This window comes from Hyla sarda, chromosome 6 (assembly GCF_029499605.1).
Source record: "Hyla sarda isolate aHylSar1 chromosome 6, aHylSar1.hap1, whole genome shotgun sequence".
Taxonomy (NCBI): domain Eukaryota; kingdom Metazoa; phylum Chordata; class Amphibia; order Anura; family Hylidae; genus Hyla; species Hyla sarda.
The window spans coordinates 151,108,939-151,120,976 of record NC_079194.1 but is presented as its reverse complement, the minus strand read 5'-3'; the positions used below and the strand labels follow the sequence as shown (position 1 = coordinate 151,120,976).

Below are 12,038 nucleotides of genomic sequence, written 5' to 3'. Positions count from 1 at the left end.
AAAGTGCTCTGCGGGCAAACTACAATGCTCAGAAGAGAAGGAGCGCCATTGAGCTTTTGGTGAGAAAATTTGGTTGGAATAGAAGTGGGAGGCAATGTGCGTTTACAAAGACACCCCCCCCTCCCGGGGTGCCAGAAAAGTGGACGACCCCCCCCCCCACATGTAACCCCATTTTGGAAACAACACCCCTCACAGAATTTAATAAGGGCGCAGTGAACATTTACACCCACTGGCATTTGACAGATCTTTGGAACAGTGGGCTGTGCAAATGAAAAATTTCAGACACCTGTGGGGTTTAAATGCTCACTGTACCCCTACAATATATGAGGGGTGTAGTTTCCAAAATGGGGTCACATGTGGGGGGGGGGGTGTCCACTGTTCTGGCACTATGGGGGCTTTGTAAACACACATGGCCTTCAAATTCGGATACATTCTCTCTCCAGAAGCCCAATGGCGCTCTTTCTCTTCTGAGCATTTTAGTTTCCCCGCAGAGCACTTTACATCCACATATGGGGTATGTTCTTACTCAAAGGAAATGGTGCTACACATTTTGGGGAGCATTTTAGTGAAAAAAAAGTTTATTTTTTTTCATTTTCACATCCACCTTTAACGGAAATATGTTAAACACTTGTGGGGTGTTAAGGCTCACTTTACCCCTTGTTACATTCCGTGAGGGGTGTAGTTTGCAAAATGGGGTCACATCTGCGTATTTATTTTTTTAAATTTTGTTTTGCTGTTATGTCAGAACCGCTGTAAAATCAGCCACCCCTGTGCAAATCACCAATTTAGACCTCAAATGTACATGGCACGCTCTCACTTCTGAGACATGTGCGCCAGCAGAGCACTTTATGCCCACATATGGGGTAGTTTTGTACTCAGAAAAAATTGTGTTACAAATTTTGGGGGTCTTTTTTTATTTTTTATTTAACTGTTTATTTATATATTTTGTAAATAATTTTACAATATGACATTCAGAAAAAAGAAGAAACATATTCCGAAGACGTATACAAGAAAAAAGAAAACATATGGTCTTTTTTTAAGTCAAACCATGAAGCTTTTATTGAGACAGAAATATTGCTTCAAACAACATAACAAAAATGGTCCGTGGACCAATAAAACATAAAACGAAGGTTATTAATAGCACAAGGAATATAGGCACAAGTCGGCTTCCCCCTGAAATATAAGTGAGAATTAGGACGGCAAAGTACAATCACAGGCTGACACCCAAACGGAGTTCCCGAGTAGCTGCTATCAATAAAGTGATAAGCAGTGCGACATATTAGGGCTATATGTAGAGGACAGCCAGGGGTCCCATACTGTGTGTAAGTTTTCCACCATATCATCCCGAATTGCGGACAGTTTTTCGCAAATCATTATTTGGTTTATTCTAGAGATTACAGTCCCAATATGAAGACTCGATTGTTTCCACTGTGAGGCTATGTGGATCCTGGCAGCCATCAGGATGTGCTGAGCAAGTCTAAATGGCTTATAGCGCATCCTGTGAGGCCGGGAGCCTAGGAGGCAGAAGGCAGGCATCCTCGGAACTCGACTAGGTAGAATAGAATCAAGAAGGTCAAGTACCCGCGTCAAAAAGGTTGAAACCGCAGGACAGGACCACCAAGTGTGATAAAATGTACCTAACATACCACATGACCGAAAACAAAGAGGTGATACAGTGGGATAAATAGAATGCAACCGGACAGGGACCAAATACGTCCTATGAAGAACCTTCAAGGCCGTTTCCATCAAGACCACCTGCCAACTACCTCGGCTCAGCGCAGTACAACCATCCCGCCACTGGGATGGGGAAAAAACCATGTGAAGATCAGATTCCCATTCCAACATATACTTCAATTTTGTATCAGAAGGAGGTGCATTAAGATGGGAGTATAACAAAGACAGTAAGCCTGGGAGGTGAGGTGTATACAAAGTGCGTGCTTCAAAGAAAGTGGTGCGAACAGTGCATGCAGGACGCACCTGAGTGCGGAGAATATCTGGTGAGCTCGAAAGAGTTCAGGATGAGGGACAGAGCGAGATAAGATAAAGGACGTGAGAGAAGGAAGAGTATGGGAGACCAAGAAATCATAGAGCTTAGTGAGTTTGGCCGAACTCCACCAAGTGAAGCTCGATGGGTCCAGACCTGGAGGAAAGAGAGGGTTAGAGAGAATAGGCAGCAGCGGAGAGACAGGAGATTGAAGGCAAAACAAAGCAAACCTGACGCCAGAGAGACAGTGAATATAGGGCTACAAGGGCAGAAGAGGGCAACAGCGTAGAAACAGGACAGGAGGACCAAATGAACGCTGTGTACGAGTACGGGGCAAGCATGGAATTTTCTAGAAAGACCCATTTAGGAGCTCCCGGGGAGACATGAACCAGGGCTAATTGTGCATTGCGGGCCGTGTAATAGTACTTTAAAAGGTTAGGGACAGACAGGCCACCCAGTCGTTTATGGTAGTACATCACCGTTCTAGCAATACGTGGATTTTTTTATAAGCCCAGATATAAGCAAATATATCCTTCTGTAGTCCAAGCAAATCAGATTTGGTGGTATCGGGAGCGAGCGGAAAAGGTATAATAAGCGGTGCAATATGACAATCTTAATTAGTGTGACTCTGCCCATCCAAGACAAATAGGGGTAATTCCATTTCGCCAGGTCCGCTCGAACAGAGCGGTAAAGGGGTACATAGTTACAGGCATATAAAGAGCGTAGAGAAGAAGTAAGGGTGATACCAAGATAAGAGAGGCCCCGGGAGGAATTTTTAAAGCTGAAGTTAAGAGAAATTAGATGTTGCAAAGGTAGCGGGACATTACAGTAGAGGATTTCAGATTTATTCACATTAACAGTCAAACCTGAGCAGGCCGAAAAGTCATCTAAAACAGAGAAAAGATTAGGCAAAGACGTCAGTGGCTCCGTCAGTGTTACGAGAAGGCCATCCGCAAACAGATTAACCTTATACTCAGAGGATAGTACAGTACCGGATATTGGGATTTTGGCGGATTATGGCTGCCAGAGGCTCCATCACCAACGCAAAAAGCGTCGGAGAGAGAGGGCAGCCCTGGAGGGTCCCCCTTCTAATCTGCAGGGACTGGGGGGCTGTGGAGGGCAATTTCAGAAAAGCTGTCGGGGAAGAATATAAGTGATGAAGGATTTGGGCAAAGGGACCTGAAAACCCAAATTTTGAAAGCACCGCAAACAAATATTGCCACGAGACACAATCAAATGCTTTCTCTATATCCAACGATAAAATCGAGAGGGGTATCGAAGAAGCATTCGCCCATTGGATTAAGTTAAGAACTTTCCTAATATTGTCAGGTACCTGGCGGCCAGGCACAAAACCAACCTGGTTCAGATCAATCAAGGTAGGCAAGTATCTGTTTAAGCGGGCAGCCAAAATAGAGGTCAATATTTTGGAATCTACATTTAAGAGAGATATGGGGCGATAGTTGGTGGTCTGGAGGGGATGCTTGTGGGGCTTGGGGAGAACAGTTATGAGGGCATCTAGGAACTCAGGAGGGAGAGGGTCAGGTGCTATCAAGGAGTTAAAGAGCAAAACTAAATGGGGAATAGGTAGCGAGGCAAATTTTTTGTAATACGCAGCTGTAAGCCCGTCAGGGCCAGTGGACTTTCCCAAATTAAGTTTAGATATAGCCGCAGAGACCTCCTCGGGGGAAAAGGGGGCATTCAAGGTCTCTCTGGCGTCAGAGGAGAGTTGAGGAAGAGGTATTGGTGAGAGAAAGGCAGTAAGTGAAGACGAGAAAGAAGAAGGGCGGTGAGGTTCGGTGTAAAGAGTGGAAAAGTAAGAGAGGAAAGTCACATAAATCTTATCAGGATGTGAAGAACGTACACCAGGGCACAGCTGGAGGCTATGCACTCTATTAAAAGATGATGTCTTTTTTAGCATGGACGCTAGGAGGCGATCGGGCTTGTTAGCAAATTTATAGTAAGTCGCCTTAGTCCCGCGAAGGGCTCTCACCACTACCGTGGATTGGAGAGCGTCCAACTGGGCCCTGGTGACCTGAAGTTGGCGAAAGAGATACGGAGAGGCCTCCTGCTGGTGTGCATATGTCAATCTAAGCAATTAAGCCTCTAACGCCCATTGTGTACCTGTCCTATCACGTTTAATCCCAGTAGCCAAAGAAATTATTCGGCCCCTGATGAAAGATTTGTGAGCCAACCAAACCCAATGAGAAGGAGAGGCAGGCTGTACATTAACTGTGAAGTAGGTGATAAGGTCCTCTGCACAATAGACATAGTCCGCAATGACTCATTAAGGCGCCATCTAAACGGAAAGGAAAGGAGACTCATAAAATTGAAGGCCACCATATCCATATCATGGTCAGACCATGCAGCGGGGATATGGCGAGCACATAGTAATTGAGGTAAGATACGTGTATTGGACAGAACCCAATCTATCCTAGTGTAATGATGGTGGGCAGGAGAATAATATGAATATCCCCTCATAGTCCCATTATGCTCCCGCCAAACATCTACCAGGGGGTTTTCGGTGAATAGGGAGGTAAGTAGCCTCTGTTGCGTACCTGACCTACGAAATGGGGCAGTACTAGAACGGTCCAGCTTAACATAAAACCATATTGAAGTCGCCGGCCCAAATCAAGATATCGAAAGTCAGGGACGCAACCACATCACAAATAGCCTGAAAAAAGACCAATGGTCAGTAGGAGCATAAGAAACAATAAAACAAAACTTTGTCATACAAGTTCCCCAACAATATCAAATATCTGCCCTCCGGGTCCATCCTGGTCTCCTGAACCTGAAAAGGAAATGAGTTGTGGAGAAGAATCATCACCCCTCTACACTTAGAGACATAAGAGGATATATAAAAATGGGCATAAGATTTATGGAAAAAACGAGGGCAGGAGTCACTAACAAAATGTGTTTCTTGTAAACAAATGGCGTCAGGGTGGAGTCCGAACTTGTAGCTGAAATGTGAGGGAGAAGGGGAAACCCCAGCGGTATCTCACTCCCTCCCGTTGAAGTGCCAGGGTGACCGGCCTGAATTCTCGGCAGCGTGCCAATGTAGAGGGAGCCAGGTCAGAGTATAGGCGGACAGTAGGCGCCACGCCGGGTAGCACGGGAACATTCCTAGCCGGCGCAACAAAGTGTTCCGAACCTCCGGATAATGCAATTTCAAGACAACATCTCTGGGAGTGTCAGGGTTCTTTTGCCTGGCAAGCACCCTATGAATTCTGTCGAACTCAGCATGCATTGACAGTCGAAAGGCATGCTGGGAGTTGTAGTTTTGCAACAGCTGGAGGCACACTGCTACAACTCCCAGCATGCCCTTTGGTAGTCTGTGCATGCTGGGAGTTGTAGTTACGCAACAGTTGGATGCACACTTTTTCATAGAAAAAATGTGCCTCCAGCTGTTTCATAACTACAACCCCCAGCATGCACAGACTACCGAAGGGCATGCTGGGAGTTGTAGTTAGAACTCCAGCAGTTGCAAAACTACAACTCCCAGCCTGCTTTGGCGGTGCATGCTGCGGGTTGTTGCTAAGCAACAGCAGGAGGTGAACAGGCGTCACCTGCTGTATCCTGCCGCCGGGACCGCCGTCGCCGATCCTGCTGCTCCTGTCGCCGCCACTGAACCCAAGGGGACCCCTGTCGGACCAAGGCAATGTAGGTGACCCCCGCCGGCGAAGATTGCCACCATCTTCGCCGTCCCGATCGCCGCCCAGCAGGGTCGTGATTGGTTGGTCGTTATGACCGATCAATCACGTGATGGTGAAGCGGCACCCATGCCACCTCACTCCTGCTGGGTAAGGGGGAATGGGGCCGTCTCGGACCGCCCCATTCACCCTTTTTTTCCGGGTCATCAGAGACCCGATTGACCCGGAAAAGCCGCAAATCATTGGTCTGAACTGGCCAGCGATTTGCAACGATCGCCGACATGGGGGTGGGGGGACTCCTCCAGGAGTTTGCATGGGGTGCCTGCTGATGGATATCAGCAGTCACCCCGGTCTGGTCCCTGCCTGGCGAGTGGCAGGGACCGGAATTCCCACGGGCGTACCCATACGGCGTCCTTAAGGGGTTAAAGAGGTACTCCGGTGGAAAACTTTTTTTTTTTATCAACTGGTGCCAGAAAGTTACACAGATTTGTAAATTACTTATATTAAAGAATCTTAATCCTTCCAGTACTTATTAGCCTCTGAATATTGCAGAGGAAATTGTTTTCTTTTTGGAACACAGAGCTCTCTGCTAATATCACGAGCACAGTGCTCTCTGCTGACATCTCTGTACATTTTAGGAACTGTCCAGAGTAAGAGAAAATCCCCATAGCAAAAAAATGCTGCTCTGGACAGTTCCTAAAATGGACAGAGATGTCAGCAGAGAGCAGAGTACCCCTTTAAAATTGTCATCTTCTGACCCCTATAACTTTTTTATTTTTCCGTGTACAGGGCGGTATGAGGCCTAATTTTTTGCACCGTGATCTGAAGTTTTTAGCGGTACCATTATTACATGTATTACCATGTATTGATTGGACTTTTTTTTTTTAACAAATAGTTTTTATTAAAGGGTTTCAGTTTACAAGTAAGCTAGGCATACCCGGCATGTAGAGTTAGAGCATAGGTAATAACAATAACATACAGAAAAAAAAAAGAAAAAAAAGATAAATATAAAACCAACATAATTCGGTGGTTAGTCGGTCTGTGGATTAACATCTCAACTGACTATAATAGTGAACACAAAATCATGTTTCAGTACATTGCTGCAACAGACATATGAAAAGCTGTTTAAAGGTGTTTAAAGGTGTTTAAAAGTGTTTAAAGGTGTCAAGGCCTATCGTTTCTGACATAATAGGAGGAGTCCATCCAGTAATACCATTTGGATCTAAACTCTTGGTATGTGCCATTACCCAGGGAAATAATTTTTTCGAAATCACATGTAAGATTAATAGCTGTAGGCAATTCTTCCGAGTTAGGTATTTCCTCTGACTTCCATCTGCGAAGCAAAATTGTCTTTGCTATCACACATATCTTGCATGTCAGTGCCCTACCCTTCATCGGCCAGTCAGCTATTCCAATCAGCAACAGTACTAATTGAGGCGTCCATTCTATAGACCAGGGCAAGATCCTGGTCAATATTTGTTTGCAAGTATGCCAATAAGTCTGTATTTTAGGGCAGGTCCATAAGACATGTAGTAATGTACCCCTGCATCCGCATTTCCTCCAACATTCCGGAGAAGCCGAAGGATATATGTTAGCCAGCCTGTCAGGGGTGTAATACCACCTAAGTATCGATTTGGATGCAGATTCTAAGTGTTGTGAACAGTGTAGGTGTAATCTGATCATCTTAAAAGAACCCTGCCACTCCTCCTGCGTAAATGATAATTTGAGTTCTTTTTCCCAGCTCCTGAGCGGGTGTGATTTAGTAAATCGGGCAGCATGGTTTAGCAAATTGTATAAGATTTTCAATCCCTTCTGTTTGCCGGATAAGTACACCATAGCTAATTTATTCCTTTTAATTCCCGAGGGCATGAGAGTTTGCAATAAGTGGCGAATTTGCAAATATTTATAAAATTCCCTGACTGGCAGGGCGTAAGCTTTGCTTATGTCATGGTATGTTGATAGGGTGCCAGAGGTAAAAATATCTCCTACTGTAGTGATGCCATTGCTCAACCATCCGGCTAGGTCAGTGTGAGGTAGTAATGCTTGCACTACTGTGAAGGGCAAGTCTAGAACGTCGAATAGGGAATCTGAGTCAGATATAGTGTGGAAGCACTGCCAAGCCTTAAGGGCTGCTGTAATCGTAGGGCCCATGCCACTGCTAGGTGGAGTGTTCAAAAAGGGTAGATATAGCAAGTTCCTGAGCGTAAATGGGCATGCTAATGTTTGTTCCAAGTGGACCCATGGCAGTGTAAGATCAGTCTGTTGCCAGTATCTTAACATGGATACCAGGGTGGCTACATAGTATAATTTAAGATCCGGCAGTGCCAGACCTGCTGTGTTCCTGTCTCTGACTAGAATATGGCGAGCAATCCTTGGTTTTCTGTCCCCCCAAACAAAGCTGGAAAGGAGCGAATGTGCTCGTGCAAAAAACTTTTCAGGCAGAACAATAGGTAATGTACGGTATATGTATAAGATTTTTGGCAGAACAAACATTTTAAACGTCGCTACTCTGCCAGTCCATGAGATTTCATGTTGTGACAGTCGCTGGCAGTCCTCCTGGATGGTCATGAGTAGTGTTTCGTAGTTTAACTTATATAAAGGTGTGTGAATGCCCGCCAATGTGATGCCCAAGTATTTTATGCCCTCCTCTTGCCAGTCAAAAGAGTAAAGAGATTTTAAGCGGCGAGTTTGTTGTGGAGTCATATTCAGTGGCAAAGCTTGTGTTTTTGCAGAATTTAGGTGGTAGTATGATAGAGTCCCGTATAAGTCTATAAGGTCCATTAAGGCAGGTAATGACGTGTCAGGGTTCGTCAGGGCTAAAAAAAACGTTGTCTGCATAAAGAAATATGAGATGAGATTTATCTCCGATTACCACCCCCGTGATGCGGCTGTCTTCCCTGATTGCTTGTGCTAAAGGTTCCATAGCCAGTATAAAAATGAAAGGGGACAGCGGGCATCCTTGCCGCGTGCCATTTGTAAGGGCAAAGTCCTCTGACAAGGCTCCATTTACATAAGTCCGGGCCGTAGGGTTCTTATACAGGGCTGTAATAGCAGTTACTATGGGGCCCCCAAATCCCATGTGGTGCAGTACAGAGAAGGCGAACGACCAGCGAAGCCAGTCGAACGCCTTCTCCGCATCCAGCGCCAGAGCCAACACCGGCATCTTTTTTTGGGCAACGTGGTGAAACACCCCCAGCATCCTTCTAGTATTAAAGAAAGTTTGTCTATTAGGAACAAATCCTGCTTGGTCCACATCAATGAGGTAAGGGAGTAGTTTTGCTATCCTAGAGGCTATTATTTTTGCAAAAATTTTTAGATCTTTATTCAGTAGCGAAATGGGCCTAAAGTTCTGGGGTTTATCTGGGGACTTTCCAGGTTTCGGGAGGGTGATAATTAGTGCCCGTGAGTTCTCGTCCGTGAAGGAGCCCGACACCAACACAGATTGGAAGAAATTCGTCAAGTGGGGGGCCAGGATCTGTCTGAACTGTTTGTAATAGTGGTTGGCAAAACCATCGGTGCCCGGCTCTTTGTCTTTCGTGAGTGTTTTGATCGTGTTTTCTACATCTTCTAAAGTGATGGGTGTGTTTAAAGTCTCCAAATGAGATGGTAATAGCTTAGGTAAAGTCAATTTAGTTAGAAAAGAGGAAATGCTATCCTGTAGCGTTGGAGGTGTGGGTATGGTGTCCCTAAGATTGTAAAGATGTGACTAATAGTCTTTGAATCCATTAGCTATAGCAGTGGGGGAGTATACTTTATAGCCGGTGACAGGGTGGATCAGATGGGGGATTCTGCTTTTAATGTGTTGTGACTTTAGACGGGCTGCCAGCAATTTGGCAGCCTTATTATTTTGAGAGTAATACGTGGCTCTAGTTTTCCGTAGGGCATTTTCATAGGAGGTCAGGAGTAGGCCTCTAAGATGTGATCTAAGTTCCCTGAGGGAGCGGGCTAGCGTCTCTGAGGGAGTTGTTTTATTTTGTGATTCCACTATATGTATCTGGTGGAGGACATCCGTTATATTCTTTTCTCTAAGTTTTTTACAGATCGCCACTTGTTTTATAAAAGAGCCCCTGATGCTCGCTTTGTGGGCATTCCAAAGCAAGCTAGGATCAATGTGTTGTGTGGCATTAAAATCAAAGAATTCTATGAGATCAGTCTCTATGGCCGTTTTGTGTTGAGGGTGTGACAACAAAAAGGGGTTACTGCGCCAAATATATGTCGGTTTTGGGTTAGATTGTTCATGTATGGATAGGGTAATTGCGGCGTGGTCAGACCACTTAATGGTCTCTATGGTGGTGTTGAATATTTGTGTGAGTAGAGATCTTTCCACTAAGAAAAGGTCCAGTCGGGAATAAACATTATGAACCCCTGAGTAAAAGGTGTAGTCTCGCTCTCCTTCGTGGTGTACGCGCCATGCATCGTATAACTCCTCTCTTCATAGAGTGTCAGCTAATGTGTGTACCTGTCTCATAGGGGGGGAGGTGGTATCTATCAGAGGGTCCACTGTGAGATTATAGTCCCCACTAAGGATCAGCTGTCCCTTGCGTATTTCTCGTATTTTGCGTAGGAGTTTCCTTAAAAATGGCAGCTGTGCAGTGTTCGGGGCATATAGGGACACCACAGTGTATACAGTGTTGTTGATAGAACATATCAAGATGATGTACCTTCCCATGGGATCTAAATGAATATCAGTCAAAGTAAAGGCTACCGTGTTCTTGATTGCTATGGCAACTCCACGCGATTTAGACGTGTAGTGTGCCTGGTAAATATGAGGAAACAATTTGTTAGGCAACCTAAAAGCATCACTCTCTAATAGGTGCGTCTCCTGGATGCATAGAATATCACATTGCAAAGTTTTTGCTTCCTTCCAAAGGTGTGCCCTCCGCATCGGACTATTGAGGCAATTAGCGTTCAAACTAGCAAATAATAACACCATTATATAATAGTAAATACAGCATGAATATCAAGATAAAGAGATCATCATGACTTTGAGACCGAGCGCCTCCCAGCGAGGGCGACAGTCTTCCAGGGTAAACAGCAATGCACACTTTAGCATAGTCAGGACAAATACCGACAAACAAACAAATGAACAGACATACACAACAAAAACAAATGCAAATGTAATGCACAAAAAGGATATGAAACTGGGTCAACATAGACCAAGGTCTATCCGTGGTTCGGGGGTAAAAGTCCCTACTGCAGCCTATATCTGGTCACACCATAAGACAGCCGAGTCATCGGCGACTCCGCACATGAGGTGGCAGTCCAGCATCAACGCACAGTGGTCCAATCCTCGTGTAGCTTCGGTGGAGATCTCGTCGCTGGAGTGGGGATAGACACTTTCCATTGTTGCAGTATCTTCCGTCTCTCCTCAATAGACCGGATGATATGAAGTTCATTTTTAAAATGGATCACAAGGCGCACGGGGAAGCCCCACTTATAGGGGATCTTTGCTTGGCGTAAGGCTGTGGTAACAGGGGTTAAGTCTCGCCGAAGTTGCAAAGTCACCGCGGAGAGGTCCGCGTATAATTGTACTCCATGGTATGGTGCTGGAAGTCCTCCATTTTTCCTAGCAAAAGACATAAGTGCCTCCTACACTCAAAAAAAATGCACTCTGGCCAGTATGTCCCTCGGGATGGTCTCTGCGAGGTGTCTGTGGCGAGGCACCCTATGTCCCCGATCTACTTCCAAGTCCCGGTTAGTGCAATCAGGTAAGGCCGCTTTAATTAGCGCTTGTACATATGTGGTAATATCTTGAGGCAGGACAGACTCTGGCACTCCCCGGAGCTTAATATTGTTGCGCCTGCCTCTGTCCTCTAGGTCAGCCATTTTGGCTTTCAAATAGGTGACCTCATCTTCCATGGTATTATGGGCATCAATCAGGGTGTTGTGTGAGTCGGCAAAGTCCCCAAACTTTTCCTCCATGTGGTGAACTCTGTCCCCTAACTCTGCCACCTCAGTATGTAAGGGGTTAATCAGCGCCTGCATAGATTGGAGCATAGAGCGATTCTGGAGGAGCAACATGTCCTTCATAGCTGCATCAGTAAGAGGGACATTGGAGACGGGCAGAGCTTTAAGGATGGCTTCCCCTGGGAATTCAGTCACAGTGCGGGCCGGGGATGTGTGGGACAGGGGAGAGGAATCATGCGTTTCCAGGCGCTGCCATTGCTTAAGAGGGCTGTGTGAGGGAGAGGAGGCCGCAGAGCGCGCATCAGCAGTAAGGGGCTGCAGAGATTCACTCACCTCCTCAACGCCACTCCTGCGTGCTGGGGAACGACTAGAGCTCCGGTTGTCGGTGGGGAAGCGAGGCTCCTCTGTGTCCGACAGCAGCGCAGGCACCGATGAAGATCTGCGGAGGTTCGGAGCAGGTGAGCGTTGTCAGGCAGTGCGCGCACTCCGCATCTCCAGCG

The 12,038-nt window shown here is 46.0% G+C and overlaps 1 protein-coding gene across 6 annotated transcripts in view; it reads right to left on the bottom strand.

Annotated features, from left to right (window-relative positions):
* BANP (BTG3 associated nuclear protein) overlaps positions 1-12,038 on the bottom strand; it is a 710,387-nt gene that overhangs the window by 443,067 nt on the left and 255,282 nt on the right. The window lies entirely within an intron of this gene.